This window comes from Cygnus olor (genome assembly GCF_009769625.2).
Source record: "Cygnus olor isolate bCygOlo1 chromosome W unlocalized genomic scaffold, bCygOlo1.pri.v2 SUPER_W6, whole genome shotgun sequence".
NCBI classification, from domain to species: Eukaryota; Metazoa; Chordata; class Aves; order Anseriformes; family Anatidae; genus Cygnus; species Cygnus olor.
Window position 1 is genome coordinate 595,705 of NW_024429077.1, and position 11,437 is coordinate 607,141.

The following is an 11,437-nucleotide window of genomic DNA, read 5'->3' on the forward strand; positions in this document are numbered from 1 at the left end:
GGTTCACCTCTTCACTTCTATGTTCTGGTAGCAATGGTAACACTGGTATTGCCTAAGATCATTACGTGGGACTCAATCTTCTATATTTAACTTTATTCATAAACAAAGGGGGATTATTTTGTCAGTTTTAAAACATACACAACACTCCCAAATGTGACAGTGAAAGGATACAACCAGGAGCACAGGTTTGAATGTGCTGGTGAATCACATTCATTGGCCATCACTGAATACAATGAACAGCATTTTCCCCTCGAAACCAACCCTTTTCACATCATGCCAATGCCATTCTGCACCCTAGAGCAGCACAGGACCTGCCCTTGCAGCACCTAACACTGCTATACAAAGACGAAGGCTGAGAAAGAAATTAAAGCCAGCAACACCTATTTTGAAATCATCAAATCCTATCAGAGACCTTCATTTATGCTCTGATTTACGCTATTTGAAGACAGACCAAAAAGTTCATTCCATCAGTGATGTAAGCAGGACAGAGTGCTGAATATGCATGCACTGCAATACTGCAGGTGTGATGGACAATAAGAATGTTTGTTCATTATTTTGCTACATTAAGAAGGGAACAAAGGGAGTTGCTCAAGGTTGGAATGCTGAGACATCCCCCAGAAACAGGATATCTCAGATACATGGCTAAGGGAACATTGTGTAAATAGTGGGTTGCTAAACCGATAACGTACTCCCCTGTCTTGAGGACTAATATAACCAAATAAGGAAGAGAGAGAGGGATGACTGCCTTCATCTGTGCGACCACCAGAGGGACAGAGACGACTCCCTAGCAACAACTGACGCAGCCGCGTAGAAGAAAGCCACGTAACCCCGGAAGAGCCTGATGATAAAAGGGGACTGCAAAAGGGGGAAGTTGCGCGCCGTTTGGAGGAGCATGAGCTCCCTGGCCGCCCAGCGCTGTTTTGCTTGCTGATCGCTTACTCAATAAACTAATTGACTTAATTCAAATTCTCTCTGACTAAGAGTAATTTATAACAAATTTGGTGCCGTGACTCGGATAAAGGCAATTTGATTGGGAAGACTCATCGAAGGGGGCACCCCGCCGATTTCGGCGGCCTTCGCCGGGATTATTCCCATTCGAAACCTTTACCGACGAACCCTAAATTTGGGCAGCAAGCAAATAAAGCCGGCAAAACCCCTAGGTAATCTTTGTGCACGAAGGCCGAACAAAGACCCACGGGGTGGGTAAGTATAGGCCGGTGATCCGTTCGGTTGGGGTTGGTGATCCCGGAGTGCGCCTGTGTGAGACGTCCAATTGCGGACGAAGCGAGTGCGGACCCCTCAGTAGTGCGGTTCCCACATCCCGCGAGGGACTGGGCCACGACAAGGGGGAAGCGGCTGTGTGTGTGTGTGAAGGTGCTCCGGAAGATGGGACAGAAGAAGAGTAAGCCTTCTGGTCCCATGGGTGGGGGAATGCCTAGTGTTAGGTTGCCCCCTATTCCCCCGGAAAGTCCGTTGGGGTTAATGATTAAGAATTGGAGTGATTCCCCTTCTAGGCGGGGAAAGAATAAAGTAAAAATGATTCATTATTGTGTTGAAGTCTGGGGAGGTAAGCAAATTCGAGGTGACAACCTTTATTGGCCCATATTTGGATCATTTGAAGACTGGGTTTGCTAAGCCTTAAACGTTTATGTAAACACAAAGGAACCATTTTGTCTAGAGGAGAGCGAATATGCGAGCTTTTGGATTGGCTCGGGGAATCGAGTTAACTTGTATCCTTTAAAAGAAAAAGGAGGGGAGGAAAAACGTAAGAAAAAGAACCGGGAATTGGAGGTCCCGACATCACCACCTCCTTATATCCTGCCCACAGCCCTTCCAGGGCCCTCTAACTCACAGTCCTCAGGGGAATCGGACAGTGAGGCTGATCCAATTATCCAGGGACCAGTAACTAGAAGCCGAACGAGAAGACAAAAATCTGAGAGTGTGTGGGGGGACTTTATCTGTTGAGAGAAATATCTATGGGAGGCCCGCAACCTGAAATGGGATATGTGGCGGTCCCCATTAATTCCGGGGATGTCCGCGATTTTAAAAAAGAAATGGGGAATTTATTGGAAGACCCCCTTGGGGTGGCAGAACGAGTAGATCAATTCCTGGGGCCCAACGTGTATACTTGGGAGGAGGTGCAATCCATATTGGGGATTTTATTTACCTCGGAAGAGAGGGGAATGATTAGGAGAGCAGGGATGCGAATCTGGGATCAACAGCACCAACAAGGTCCAGCTGCAGATATTAAATGGCCACTGCAGAGACCTAATTGGAATAATCAGGACCTCGTACACCGTGGTCACATGCAAGATTTAAGAACTATCATTATACAAGGAATTAGGGAATCAGTCCCGAGAGGTCAGAACATCAACAAAGCTTTTAGCGAACAACAGAAAAAGGATGAAACCCCGACGGAATGGCTAGAGAGGCTGCGTAAAAGCCTGCAGCTATATTCAGGGGTGGACCCGGGGACTCCTGTGGGAGAGGCCCTGCTGAAAACTCAATTCGTAGCGAAATCCTGGATGGATATTAGGAAGAAATTAGAGAAGATAGAAGATTGGCAGGATCGGGGTCTGGAGGGGGTCATCGGAGGCCGGTGGGAGAAGACAGACCGACTGACCGAAGACCGAGAGATATGACCTGTTTTTATTGTAATAAGAAGGGTCACATGAAAAGGGAATGCTGACAGAGGATAGAAGACGAAAGGATGTTTAAGGAAGATTAGGGGTGTCAGGGGCTCTATTTGCTGGGGACCCAGAAAAAGACTGAGCCCTTGATAAAATTAAAAGTAGGTCCCCAGCGAGAGGAAGTGGGGTTTCTTATAGATACAGGTGCTGAAAAATCTACGGTCCAAGTTCTGCCACGGGGGTGTAAAATATCGAAGGAGAAGGTACAGGTAATTGGAGCAAAAGGGGAACCGTTTAGGGTCCCCGTTATAAAAGAAGTACTAATTGAATCACATTCGAAACTGGGAATAGGGTCTTTACTTTTAGTACCTGAGGCAGATTATAATTTGTTAGGTAGGGACTTGATAATAGAATTAGGTACAAGTCTGGAAGTAGTAGATAAGGAATTGAAGGTTAAATTGTGCCCTCTGAGAGTAGAAGATGAGCAAGATATAAATCTGGAAGTTTGGTATACCCCAGAAAGTGTAGGGAGATTAGATATTACACCTTTCAAGGTAACTATAACCAACCCAGGTGTGCCAATACGAATTAAACAATACCCCCTGTCTGAGGAAGGCAGACGAGGGTTAAAAACCTGAGATTGAAAGATTGCTACAGCAGGGGTTGTTAGAACCCTGTATGTCCCCCTTTAATACTCCGATTTTGCCAGTGAAGAAAAAAGATGGTAAATATCGATTGGTTCACGATGTAAGAGAAATTAATAAGAGAACAGTAACTAGATTTCCAGTGGTAGCCAACCCCCATACCCTGTTAAGTCATTTACATCCAGACGATCGATGGTATAGTGTGATAGACTTGAAGGATGCGTTTTGGGCGTGCCCCTTGGAAGAAACGAGCAGAGACTATTTTGCTTTCGAATGGGAAGATCCGGATACCCACCGAAAACAACAATTGCGGTGGACAGTACTTCCCCAGGGGTTTACCGAATCCCCCAATTTATTTGGACAAGCATTAGAACGAATTCTGCAAGATTATGACAGGGTTCTAATTAAAACATGGAAGGAAACGTCTTTAACGCCACAATGGGAAGGCCCCTATGTTGTTTTACTTACTACAGAGACGGCTATCCGGACGGCTGAGAGGGGGTGGACGCATGCCAGTCGTGTGAAAGGACCGATCCAGAAAAGCGAATGGAAAGTGGTCGCAGGCTCTGATGACTTAAAGCTCACGTTGAAACGAACCCGATAAGTATAATTTGGAAGAATCAGTTCACTGCAAACAAAACTTAATACTAAAACAAACTTGTTTAACCACTAAAAAGAAAAGTCATTTTCCCAGTCTCAAGACTGAGTGTCTGAGCTACCTCAGAGCAGACTGTGCACAAGCTTTCAGAGCATCCAGTGCTTCCCAGTTGCTGCCACTGGCAAGTGAAGACAGGCTTATCCCCACAGCTTCTGTGTGGCATGGATTTGGCAAAAATCCTCACCTAACAGTAGAACCAGAGATCTGCAGCATTCTTCGTAAAGGTAAGAGGGTTGGCAATGTTAACCTGTATATTTTGATGATTTGCTATACCACAGTCAGCCAAAATGATTTAAGACACAACTACTAGAATAGGTAGTATGGGACAAACTACTCTTACTAATATTCCATATATAAAAGATACACATGGAGGTGCACTTTTAAATGATCTAGAGAACCAAATTCACACGTGCCATGGAAATTGGTAGGCTGGTAAGTGACTACAGGCAGCCAACCTTCCTTGGCAAGCAGGGCCTGCTCAAATCCACTTTTAATACAGCCAAAAGTCAAAAAAATGAGTAAGTCTAGGAAAAAAACAAATGATGACCAAACCACCTGTGTTATAGCAGACCACACTAGGATGGAGAAAGATGTCACTGCACAACCTAGCGCAAGGCTGTGTCAAAAGAGGGCAGGAGTCTATTATATATATAAACATGCCATAGTGATGCAATGGTAAAATTGACTTTTTTGACTGGGCATAGGAGGGTGACACTTCCAATCTATGGCTGAGATGACAGATGCTGCTGGCTGAACAAGTCTGGTGGGAAGGCAAGAAGTCAAGTGTAACCGCATGAACTACCCTTGCCTCCACATGCAACATTCGGCATATTTGCATTACAGAGCTGTGCACGGTTCTTTGTGCTCCTACATAACGAACAAACCTCATTCACAGTCTGCTACACTGCTCTGCCAGCAAAACGTCAGCACTAGATCCTGCAGTTGGGAACAGGAGACCAACTCGGGCGTGAAAAAGATGCAGGTTTACAGCAGTTCAGTTAGTTTAAACTGTTGGAGTCTCTGGCAAAGAATAAGTGTTCTCTAGTGAAGCCAGGGATAGAAGAATGGGGGCTTGTTTAATCGCATTAATGATTTCTAAATAAAACAATCATAATTATTAAAGCCAGGAATGAAAGAATAGGGGCTTGCTTAATTGCATTAAAAATAGATGTTGCTGAGTGTCTCTGCTTACTACTGTGCAAATTAACCGAAACAAGGAGTCTCGGGGCCCCTCACAGAAGATGTTTCCTGACAAAAATGGGGAACCTGTCTCAAAAACCAGCTGAGACCGACCTTGTGGTTTGGACAAGAGCCAAGGAGCAGCTGAGTCTGTACAAAGGCAGGGGGTCAACTAGTGGTGATGAAGAGGAGTTATCGGACTTCATCCCCACGACCCCCCGACGACCACCACCAGAAGGCACTGCACAAGCGCAGACAGGAGTTTATGGAAATGACTTCTTGGAGCTAATTTTAATACAAAGTGGGGATAGGTTATGCATATGTATAGGCGTATTGGGAAACTTCATGCATATGTAACTCTTTACTGCATATAACCAAAGCAAGTTGCCGTGTTAAGGCGCGCATGCCTTTGGGAGCTATCCCGCATGGGCCCGGCGCCGAAATAAACCACATACCTACTTTATAACTCATTTGCTTTGAGTTGTAGAGTTCTTCCACGAATCACTAGTACTGGAAATCCTTACGGCAAGGCTACATGGTGTTTTTACTAAAGGCTATCCTCATTTCCAACACACAGCTTCAGAAAATATTTTTGCCTGAGTTACACCACAGTAATCCCTTCTGGCTTATAATAGAAAGATCTGGCCCAAATCAGCAAATAATAAATATAAGCATAAGAACTCAGCACGGTCTTGCTGGGATCAAACAGGATTTTTTTCTGCTGTCCTAATGCTACAAAATGCTGCCTGATATTAGCAATACTATTTTGGAGTAAAATAGGTGTCACAGAAGACTATTCAGATGATGTCAAGAATTTAAATCACAATACAGTTTAATTTATTGCTAAGTTTTGGGTCAAAAATTTGGGTCAAATCATTATGAAAGCATATGCAAAATATAAAGGGAGCGTCTGTAAGAAGAAAAGATTCAACAAAATAGTCACAAGTAAAAATCCAGAGTCAATGCCCCTGCTAAAGTTAACAGTACAGCTGGGAAATAACACTTCTTTTCTACAGAATTTTCAAAGTTTTTTTTTTTCTAATTCAATTGAAAGGAAACTGTGACGCTGATGTTTCCTAGGGGAAAAAACAAACAAACAACAACAACAACAACAAAAAAAAACAACTAAAATTGTACATTTTATAATTCAATACAAGCCTAAACAAGATATTGTACTTAAGAAACATGTCTAGTTACAGCCTGTTTTCTTGCAAAATATTTACGTTAGACTAAGGTTTTTGCATCTGTAAAATAAGAGAACCGTTTGTAAGCCAGACTGATAGAGAACAGCAATATTTGAAAGGTGCTTGCATTCTCCTCTGAAGTGAGGTATCTTAATACCTAGATAGTTATACACTCAGGTAACCTGCTATTAGCTTACTAATATTAAAAAAATATATCAGCGGTTCTTAATTTTCAAAAATTATTTAGCTTGTGCTTTCAGCTACATCAATCTCTATTCTAGCACAATCTCTACTTTGCTTTACAAAATTACAGTGTTTGTACAGACAGAAGAATACTGCTTCAAATATGTACACCATGGCTTTATATGTAATAGAGTAACTCCTCTGCAACTCTCCTCTGCAATGCTTGTAATATTTATAGCATTATTATGGAGTGCTAAATTGGGAAGTGAATAGCATCTCTGTGTGAGAATATGATTTGCACTAATAAATAAAATATACAGATGAGATATTACACGCAGAAACTGATCCGTAATAATTGTACTTTTTTTTTTAAAAGCTACATTATGCTGAAAGTGCAAATAGCTTGAAGCATGTACTCATTTTTTAATATGACCTTTATCACACAGATGCTTACATTAAATCTTGAGAATTTAAGGAAGCAAAGATTGTTTGTGATGACAGAAGATGATTACTTCCCTCAAAGGACACCACTTCTCTAATCTTCACATGAAAGAACTCCAAACCTAAGTGCTTTAATATATGTTGTGGCTAATTAAGCCACAGTGTGGCTAATAGTGGAATTAAAGGTTCACCACCCACCACCACCTTTTCTGGAAATCTCTTGCATGTAGGGATATAGTAAACAAGCCAAACTTTCGTCAAAACTACATTAGTCAATTTGTTTTGTTAAATCTCCCATAGAAGAGGAAAAACTTACAGACTAGAGCAAACATGGCCTTGAACAGACAAAATAAATTTTAACTATTTCAGGACTGCAGTTGTATGAATCTTTCAGGCTAGGAAATCATTTTGTGAGGCTTCACTAGTAAACTCAGTGCACCAACTCCTTGTTAAAGCAGGAGAAGGCGTTGTTTATAGTTAGAATAAATCACTGTCTCCTGCTCCTGCTAATTGCCAGTTTTCCAGCAAAGTCTTGGACTCCTTAAGAAAGCATGGGGTTGCTAGGCAGCTCCAGGCATCTGCAGGTGTGGAGGAAGCTTTGTGGGAATACCAACATTACAGAACAATGACTCCCAAAGCAGAAAGCCATATAATGAAGTCTCTGATTTAACTTTGCATTTTATTAGGAAAGCTTACTTTGGTAGTATGAGAATTAACTTGTATGTGTAGCAAGCCAACCTCTTGCTGAGATATCAGGACAAATCTGCTGCTACCTCAGCTCCTAATGAGTGCACCACTACCAAACCGTATCGCTCTAATCACGAACGAGGCACATAACCTAACAGCTTGGAAAATGTGTCATTCCTTTTTTTTCCATAGAGGATTCTAGGGAAGCTACCATGCTGGCACCTATTATGCTGAGTATCATGCTGAAATTACACACAATCAGAATTTGTCTGCTTCATTTACTGCAACTAGTGTGTTACAGAAAGAATGCAGTTTCTCACTCTCACCTGTGTAAAAGAGGTATGATGACCACTGTTTGAATGAAAATCTGCAATGATTTCCAGAGCTGCTCCAGTTTTGACTTCTACATTAACCACAAGAATCATTACAAAGACAGGAGACTTCCCCAAAGCTACCTTTATTTCTAAGAGCAATTTTTGTGAGCTACTCTTTCCCTGTCCTGAATCAGTCACACCTGACACCAGGGAAAATACCCCTCTCTGTGGCGTTCAGCAAGGATTATTTAATACTACTGCCATAAGTGCCTGCCCCCATCACATTAGATTATACATTGCAACTAAACCCTTGTCCTTAACCACAGATCTTCAGAAGAGCTGCACAGCCAACCTCCAGCTGTTTAAAAGGAGACCATAAAATGTAGCAGCAGCCTGGCTCTAAGCAAGGCATGGCTACCTGATTATTCCTAAAACCAGCCATTAAAAGCATCAGAAGTGCTGCTTCTACTTAAGTTAAACTGGAGATCTCAAACTATACTGTAACTATAAACACAGTGAAGCAAGGTCTCAGGATAGCACTTACCCTCCTTTGAGCCAGGGTGGTTTTGATGGATCAGCCTCATCTTGACCCTTAAATGGGGGAAGGCAAAAGAACAATATGAAATTAGTTTCTGAAAACACCAGAAAAAAATATTTAGCTTATATGCTGAGTAAAGGATAACAGACCACACTGCATGCAGGCAAACGCATACAGACAGTCATTCAAGCACCTCCAAAAGGCCAACACATCAGGACAGGTCATATGGACACACAGGCTATGCGATGTCACCAAGCACCTAGAACTGGGACCAGAAGAGCCTGTTCAGTGCACCTCCTCTTTCAAAAGGAAGTCTTGAAGATCAACTCTTCCCTTCTTTTTTTTTTTTTTTCCAGGCCAACAAAAGCATGAGGCATGGTAGCGCTCCTGTTACTACAGGTCACCGCTGACATGAACACGGTCACAATGAGGACACTAAATTAAAAGCACCTGTATGAAATGCACAAATGATTGATCAGCATGATACTTTGTACAAGCACTTATGAACTTTGTTCATGCTCAAATGTAAAGACTCTCCAGCCCCCAAAGCTGGACTGTCTCTCTGCAGCTCCATCCATTCAAATGCAACTATTTAACTTCCAACAGGTAACCAGTAAGGGCCATCACTTGCAAGAATGGAAGACACCACAGGCAGCAATATGAGGATTCGTTTTCATTAATTCAAACCATGTTCTTATGTTCTCATAGGAGTGTATTTACAGAGTTACATTTTGTTTCTTTGAAAATCTTCAGTAGATCGATTAGAGATGAGAAGTGTTCAAACATTTACAACATACCCATGAAAGAGAGTTTACTGCATAAGGGGAAAATGGTCTATCTGTAACTGGAAGCATCTTTGTTCCAGCTTACAGCTCATATATTCTCCTGTATACCTTGACAGAAAAGCTGGTTTCCAGCAGTAAATATGATTAAGGAAGACACATTGCTAATATCTAACCCTCCAACCTCAGATAGCCACATCTGCCAAGAGGCTGTAACTTGCAGACAGTGAAAAACAAAATACTTCCAGTCATGGGATGTACAACCTGAGAATCATCACAATGTAAAGGAATATAAGGAATTAAGCTCTATTTATATACAAGATAAAAGAAGACAGCCCCAAAAGAAAGGTTCATTTTAATTTGTCCTGTGCTTTGGATGAGCTGTGCAACCTCAGGTTGTTCACATGTGTCAGACAAGGTCTCCCAAGAAAAGCAGAAATAACCAAGAAAAACAATTTTCCGTTTGAGGTCTCAAAAACAAAAGCCCAAACTTCTTATTCATTATTTCTAGAACTACAGGGCTAGGCAGATCTGAAGACTATATATTTTTACGTATTTTAAACAGGTGTGAGCAACATGGCATATCCATAATTGAAGGCACTCCCCAGGTTTTCTATGTGATCGCACAGGCCTGCAGACCAGGTAGCTGCAGCCTGGACCCATGGTCCATCACTGGTGCACATTTCCCAATACCCGAAGCTGCATGCCAGGCTCTTTTACCTAGATGAATGATGTACACACACCTCCACTCTAAGCTGTGCTCCCCAAACCTCTCAGCCTGAAACCTGCATTTCCTCCGGAGGGACTTGGCTCAACTGCAGGTCAAGAGAGCGGATTTCGTGAAGCAAATGCAACCAGATCCTTCAGAGTACAAAAGGGAGGATATCCCTAACTTTGCCTTTGAACACCTGGAAGAGCTGCAACAAGAAAGCAATCATCAAATGGAGTGACGTTTCATATTGGCCTGAGCTTGACAGCAGTGTTCAGCTGATGCTGGTCTACTGTCCTGAATGACAGAGAATGGCAAACTCAGATATAGCAACTTACTGGCAAAAGGAATTAGAGTTAACAGGGGTTTTTCAGGCAGTTTATCTGAGAAACTCTAAGTGTAAGTGGCCAGATTAACTGATCACAAATAGCAAGAGCAATGCTGCAGCTCTGAGCCAACAAGATTATCAAGAACTCTTTTCAAGGAAAAAAGATCGAGCTCTGTTATTTGAGCAATGTTTCCTAAGGCAACTAAAAGTCAACAGAGAATGGCAAAGAGCATGGATGTAGGGAAAGGCAGAAAGCGCAATCGGGAAATGAACTTCCATCACCCAGATTTTGACAAATGCAAATTAAAAATGCTGGGAGTCCAAATAAACTGCATTTCTTCTCACTTATCTTCATTACTTTTGCCAAGCATTTCAGACATGTAATTAAAAAGAAAACAAGAGAAGAGGAAGAACTTCTGTAGGGACGAGATTAAAAATCATCAAGGTAAAACAGCAAAAAAAAAACCAACAGAGCTTTCAGTAAGTGACAATATTGATGTGGGGCCAAAGCAGGTGATAGCTGTGTGGAAACAGGAGTTATCACCAGACGAACAAAAGTACAGAGGTTAATTTGCTCCAGGCAGCATTCTCCCTGGGGAAACGCTGAGGGAACCAGCGCCTGACATCCATCAAACAAGGGCTGATGCCTTAAGACTGGGGAAGAGCCAATGCAGTACCCACAGCTAAGGCATGGGGAGAGGAGGAAGGAAACATGATCCAGACTAGCACAGGCTCATTATTGGCTTCAACAGCTTGAAATATTTCATAGCAGACACAAAGGAAAGAATTAACATGGAGGTAAGGAAAATAGGAAAAAAATACCATACAGGGAACCCTAGTTTTTTAAACCATCAGTTTGGGTTTGACAAAGCAACCATTTTTCTTTAGAGTGTAAAAAGATTTATCAACTGAATTTTCATTTCAACAAAAAGGCTTTGATGAAATGCCATGTGACATTAATAAGGCTGGATAAGCTAAGAAGGAGTAGGGGAGCTTTATGGTGGGTAAACAAGCAACTAGCTGAGCCATAGACAACGCAATAAGGAAGCTAGTGGGAGTAAGGATCTGCTGATAAAATCTGCTGATGACAAACATGGGAGAATTATCAATACAGAACAGAACTCAGACCTTGATGGAAAAAAATGATGACACTGAAGATT